Source organism: Leishmania donovani, chromosome 4, assembly GCF_000227135.1.
Source record: "Leishmania donovani BPK282A1 complete genome, chromosome 4".
NCBI classification, from domain to species: Eukaryota; Euglenozoa; class Kinetoplastea; order Trypanosomatida; family Trypanosomatidae; genus Leishmania; species Leishmania donovani.
The window spans coordinates 60,408-60,773 of record NC_018231.1 but is presented as its reverse complement, the minus strand read 5'-3'; positions in this window follow the sequence as shown (position 1 = coordinate 60,773).

Below are 366 nucleotides of genomic sequence, written 5' to 3'. Positions count from 1 at the left end.
GAGGCGAACAGTGGGGAGAAGGGAGACGGGCGGAGCAACAGACTGAGGCACACACGCACGGAAAAGAAGAGAGCGGGCGAAACGGCGAAAGGTGCGGGCTATGATGAAGGTGTGTGTGCGTGTGTGTGTGGGTGTGGGTAGGGGGAAGGATGGGGAGCCTCGTGCTACTGCACGTGTGCGTGGCTGGACAGAGGAGTGTGTGTGCGTGTGTGGGTGGGTGGTGGTGGGAGGGCGGGGAGAGGGGCCGGGGCAGTGCGAGAGGGAAGTGGGGTAGAGAAGCAGGGGACGCGAGGGTGGGAGAGAAGGGATGACAGGAACTCTGCGGTGGTGGTGATTGCCGCATGTGGGGAAGGGAGCGCAGCAATG